We start from the raw sequence: 6,247 nt of genomic DNA on the forward strand, positions 1-6,247 counted from the left end.
CTTCAGATCGTCGGTGAATTTGTCAGTCAATGCAGTCAGTCGTTCTTGGGAGGCTCTGTTGCGAATACGTTTCTTCTTCTGCAAAAAACATACAAGAAGTGATCAGTTGTTGCCATGTTTTGCAATGTCATGAAATTTTAGTTCATGACAGACGACTGCAAGCTCGAGGTGCCAACCAGTAACATAAAGCAGGAGGAGGGGCAGGCGTGTGTGGACAGTTACCTCATCACCCTCTTTTTTCCGTCCAGTTGCCCGATTACGCTGTGGTGGATCCATGAAATCATCATCATCATTTTGATGATCTCCACGAGCCATTTTGCTGAGATAGGAACAGACCAAATTGTCATGATGGAAATGTAAATGCAAGAGGTAAGAAGTTGCCACCTAACAGAAAATGTCAACTAGTGAATACAAAAATATAACTTGAACACACACGCACCCCTCCTATGATTGTCGAAAACATAAACGTGGCAAGTAAGCGCGTTGGTTGCATTATCAAGTAAAAAAAAGTGTACAGATGGTAAATGCACTTGAAAACAAAAATGTTGAAGATGCCATGTTAGCCCAAGATAGTACAATAGAAAGTCACAAAATCCTCCACATCACAAAAACTAAGATGTGGCAGCTCACACACTGTCCTAAAAATACACCAATCAAGTGCCACCTGTTCAGCGGCAGAAAATGTGCTAGGGTGAAATTGCCGTGCTGAAATGCAACACATACTACAAAAAAAGCAATGAAACCACATCTAATCAAGAACCTGAAAATTGCCACGGTGTGTTCAGATATCACAAAGTCATTGTGGCAAAACAAAAAAATTGCGTCTGCAGTACAATGAATTTGCCACATTGTACTGACTGTAACATGGCAACAGACATGATGTGGCTTGCCAAAAACTTGCCACATGCAAAGCGTATGTATGGCATCTGACACAATTGATATGCAAATTTGGTTGCCATATTATGCAGCCAATTTGCCACACTGTCCTATCTGCAGTATGGCAACAGACAGTGTGTTCACATTCCATTTGCCACATGAATATACTATCCAAGTGGCAACAGGCATACTTGATGTGCACATTAGTTGCCGTCCAGTGCAGTTGGCTGCTGAAACTGCATTGACTACTGATTTACTACACTTTACCATTCACACCGTGTGGTAACTATCACAAATCATTCGGAAAAATTAGTTGCCACAATGAAAAAGCATGTTTGTGGCTACTATCACAGTAATTCACCAAATTAGTTGCCACATGCAAGAGCGTGTGTGTGGCAACTATCACAGTCATTCAATAAAAATAGTTGCCGCATGGGGAAGCTTATTTGTGGCAACTATCACAGTCATTTCAGTAAGTTTGTTGCCGCATGGGAAAACACATTTGTGGCAACTATCACATTTGTTCAGGAAGTTAGTTGCCATATAATCATGATAGTTAATCAAACTACCAAGTTTGCCTCATACTACATTTCCAAAAACCAACTAACTAGATCTAGGGTTCAATGGCAACTACAGTGACTTCAAATTCAACCTCAAAATTCTCCCCCGAACTGATTGCAAACACCAATTCGAACCAATGCACATCAAACAAACCGGGAGACACCTGCCCAATCCAAAGGCAAGACTAGTGCGTGCCTCCGGACAGGCATAACCACACCGACGAGGCCGTCGCCGCGGCGGCGACGAAACTACCCAGTGCCACCAAAAACGGCCAGCAGACGACTTCGCCGCCGGCGGGAACGCCGACGCCTCGCCGAATCGCCTGAATCTCTACGAATCTCAATCGAGGAATCGAACAGGGAGGGAAGGGGGGAAAATGCAGGACGGGAATGCGAGAGTTGTAGCGAGCATTACCTTCAACCCGCAGGCACTCCGGCGAAGCCGCTCCGTTCCGGCGAGCACCACCGACGGCCGCGAACACCGTCGATTCTTCCGCCTCCGCCGTCGCCTTCTCCCATCGCCTTCTCCTCCAATGGTTTGAAGTGCGAGTGGGTTGTGCCAGTAACTGTGGTGCGGGGGTGAGTAAATGGAACCGTGAGGGAGAGGGGGCAGAGGTGTGCGACGTGTTTGACATCAACCGCGATCGGCGCATGGCGTGCGGGCGCATAGCAGTTCCGCCGCACGCCCCCGAGTGGCAACCGCTGACCGCGGGATGGCAACCAACGTGCGGGCGAACTGTCTCGCACACCGCACACGCGCCTTGTCCTACGTGGCGCAGAAAAACGACCGAATTGTGCCAAGATTCATGCACAAAGTACCCAACGGTGATGCTTGCGTGTGGTCGAGATGGTGAACGCCCACACGTGTGGGTGTTAACATTTCCGAAAATATATATTTCTCCTCTCCGGCAGAAATTCTGGAAGTCGTCTCCTCTCTCTGAAGTCGTGTTTTCTCTACCTTATAAGGTATCTTTCTTCGTTTATATATATATATATATATATATATATATATATATATATATATATATATACTCCCGTAGCTTATTATTTCTAAACTAGGACAGTAGAGTAATTAGATTTATAAATTAGTCCCAGTATTTACATACATTTTTGGACTATAATTCTTTTAGCCATAGCCCGTTTTCTTCCATGAAACAGCTTGATCCTGATTTTTTCAAATAGCCATAACTTTTTACTCATTCATCCAAATTAGATGAAACCAGCACCTACATTTTCGTCTTGATTCCACCTATCCAGTGAACCTATCCCAACAACTCTTTGAAATTTTCAAATTTCATAATTTGTTCACATTCATACTCAGATTTTTTTTGATCATATCGTTTTATCCGTACCTCTGTTTTTGATGCAACCAACGCCAAAATCTTCATAATGATCCCCTCTGTCCAGTAAACCAACTTGAACATGTTTTTGACAATTTAAAATTTGAGTTTAGTTCAGATTAGTATTCGATCTTGTTTCGTCTTTTACTTGAGTTTTATAACTCCGTTTGAGTTGATTCTTTTTGCAAATCGAAGCTCTTGACCTAACCTTTCTGATAAGGCCAAATTCACATAATTTTGATGTTTTCCGAATTGTTTTCTCCGTTCTATCCGATCTTTTGAGTGATTGCTTATGTGTGGTTACTAATGCTTGATCGCGATAGATTGCCCGGAGTGAGACGAATAGAACTATGAGGAGTTCAGTGCGAATCATCTTCATCAACAGTACATGCAAGTTCACACTTTGATCATATCCCTTTCATACGCAGTTTTTATGCATTAGTTTCACCCTCAAACATTGCATGGTTAGGATCTGATAACATGTGGGTATTGGGAAGTAGTTGATGAGGTAGGAACCTATTGACCTGCATTCAAACCTTGGGAGTTACTTTTACGTTATGCTCATACTGCCATGCTATGCTAGTAGACGTCGAATGGGTTTGAGTGAATTCATGACAGATGTGAGATTGTTAATTATGGTTCAATTTAAGGTGGCTACTTTAATACACATCTGGGTGGATTGAGGCACCTGGGGAATCCAGTGTTGCCTGTTTTTTTGGAAATTCCGAGCTTCCGTGTGATTTTCCTATGGACTGCCACCCATGCTCAAAGGAACCATAAGATTATTCATGCTAGAAATTTTCGTGTGCAGCCACAAGCTATTATGGGCTCTAGCATAGTTGATTAAGTCGTGTGAACTCTTACAGTGGTAGACTAGCAGATGTAGGGAAATGTAGGTGTAACTGTCTACCCTAAGGTGCTAACGCTTCTGAAAGACTGTGTCTCGGTCATCCCTTTCTCAAACACCATGTAGTGCGAGAAATCCAATGGAGGAGATCGGGTCTTGTGGGGAAAAGTGCGCAAACCTCTGCAGAGTGTACAATCTAATCATGGTTAGCCGTGTCCCCGGTTATGGACGTTTTGAGTATCTAGTTCTTGGATTATCATGTTGATCTCATCACTCTTAAAATAATTTGTTGGGTTTAATGATGATGCTTAATTGGGATTGAGTTGGGTGAACCTTCTCAATGTTTAACAACCACCATGATAGTTAAATAAAATATATTCCTTTGTTGTAGGGAAAAACTGGCTTTATGCAAAAACAAACTTAGAGCTTTCCACCAGCCAAATATACATGTAGTGATAGCTTTTATTCGTCATTCATCCTATGGTGTGAATTTGCCAGTACATTCAATGTACTGACCTACATGGCTGCAACGTCTCATGTTGCATGATTTCTTACGACGAGTAAGTGATACGTTAGGGTTACGATTTCTACACTCAACTTTGCCGTTGGTGTTGATGGGAATCCACAACCTTGTTGTTACTTCCGCTACTTGGATTGAGGTAATAGTATTTACGTTACTTTATACATGTGATTTACATCTGTTATAAATCCTCGAGTACTGTGTGTGTCAGCATACCGATCAAGGGATGACAGTTAAGCACAGAGACTTGACCATCTGAGGTCGTTTCGCTACAGCATCTTGCTCCTCTTTATGTGCAGACAGCTTCTTGTCTATGTAGTCCCTTTTCCTTACTTCGGAGTGACGAATGTCGATGGAGATTTTCTCGATGTGCTCTCGCAATGTTTATTGTGCGCCTTGCATTTGTTGTTGTAGATCGAAGATGGACGCTTTGGTGATGTAGTTGTTCAGGTCGTCGTTGTTGTCGGTAGACCGGAGAGGAAATGCCTTCCCTATCCATCACAGGACTCGAACAAATATGAGTGGGAGTTCCTCTGTGTCGCCGCTGCCAGGCTCGATGGCTCATCTCGTTGTCATGGACAACATTACCTCTAGGGGAGCGCTGGCTATAGGCCAAACTCTCCGACTGGGCGGCTTCATCATGGCTGCCCCATCGGCGGTTGCGCCGATGATGGCATGTCGGGTAATCACCCATAACCTCCGCGTCAATTCGGAATTCGCCGAACAGATGGATCCGATAGAGCTCTCCTCCCTTCATGAGCTCTTGGATCGCATCGCCGCTTTGGGAGTCGCTATGGACTATGACTGGAGTGGGCTTAAACCCGACCAAAGGGACATTAAATCCCCGCTGGCCACTCATGAGATAGCGGTGGGGGAGGAACCGCACACGGATTACCCCTCAATTTTGAGGACGAATTTTGTCCGGATCATCGAGCTCCCTGAGCCGGACACCTTCCCAAGGGAAGACATGACCCGGATCCCGGACTTAGAATCGGGAATTTGGCCAGAGAAATTGGGCAGCAACCCGGATCCCGAGCTGCCAGGCTCGAAAGCTCCCATGCCCCTGGGTGCTAGATCAGATCAAAGTCCGGATTCAGCTATTCCCATCCACACGGACTTAAACCGTTTCTCCCATATCAGGCAAGAGACCCAGGAGACAGTACATCGTTACTGGGCCAGATTCCTCCTTGTGCTAAACAAGGTCAAGGACTGCCGCGAGGAGGACGTAGTCTCACTTTTCTGCAACAACTGCACGAACAAAGGAATCCTTAATGCTATAAGTCGCCGTGACATAGTACACTTTGCAGACTTGGCAACCATAGTACAGACGTACTGTGCGATGGAAAGCGCTTGGAAAACCCAAACAGAATTTTGGCATAGTCCGGCTCTCACCAAAACCTTTGTCCGAACTAAACGGGCGAACTCTTGTAAGTCGGCCGATCCAATCCCCAAGAAACCAAAGCCCACCCCAGGGCAGAGAACCGTATTGGAAGAATGGCTCAATGGGCCATGTAAGCTCCACAGTACTCCAAACACAACACCAACTCATAGCCTTAGGGCATGTTGGATACTCCGGCAAGTTGCAAAAAGTGGCGAGGATCTTCTTGCAAGCCATAAAGCAGAACAACATCCCGCCAACGAACACAATACGGTACTAATAGTCTTCGAGACTTTTGCCTCAAACAATAGGCACAAGCGAGCTCATCGAAGCTCCGGTGAAATTCGCCATGTGGCAAAAATAAAGCCATGGAACGACACTGCTATAACTTTCAATGCCAGTGGTGAACCTCGATTCCAGACTGTCCGGGCACCAGCCGCTCTGGTCCTTAGCCCGATCGTGGACGGCTTTTGGCTCACTAAAGTACTCATGGATGGCGGAAGCGGATTAAACTTGATCTATGACGAAACACTCAACAAGATGGAAATTGATAAAAGCCGCATTGAACAAAGTGGCACGACCTTCAGGGGAATTATCCCTAGTCGGGAAGCGTGGTGTGCGGGAAAAATCAAACTTGATGTGGTATTCGGCACCCCGGAGAATTATAGGTCTGAAGAAATCACATTCCAAGTGGCTCCTTTTAGCAGCGAATACCACGCCCTTCTA

This window comes from Triticum aestivum, chromosome 5B, assembly GCF_018294505.1.
Source record: "Triticum aestivum cultivar Chinese Spring chromosome 5B, IWGSC CS RefSeq v2.1, whole genome shotgun sequence".
Classification (NCBI taxonomy): Eukaryota; Viridiplantae; Streptophyta; class Magnoliopsida; order Poales; family Poaceae; genus Triticum; species Triticum aestivum.